Raw genomic sequence first — 299 nt, forward strand, 5'->3', positions numbered from 1 at the left:
TTTATCCCTTTTGAGGTATTCATGTATACACACGAGGCTCTGGCGGACGTATCTGCCATTCCTGGACGTGACTGGCCTCTTGGGGGTACATGCGCTTGCGGGAGGTAGGAGGGGGGGGAGGAAGGGGAGGATGTTTAGGGGAGTAGGGGGGTTAGGTGAGTGGTAAGTGGGGGGGATAGTGGGTTGAGGGTCGGGGAGTACCTAGGGGGGTAGTGGAATGGGGTGGATGGTTAGGGGGTCTTTTAAGGAGGGTAGTGGGATGGAGGGTGAATGATAAAGGGGGTAAAGGGAAGCTGATT

The sequence above is a fragment of the Penaeus monodon genome, chromosome 34 (assembly GCF_015228065.2).
Source record: "Penaeus monodon isolate SGIC_2016 chromosome 34, NSTDA_Pmon_1, whole genome shotgun sequence".
In the NCBI taxonomy this organism is placed as follows: Eukaryota; Metazoa; Arthropoda; class Malacostraca; order Decapoda; family Penaeidae; genus Penaeus; species Penaeus monodon.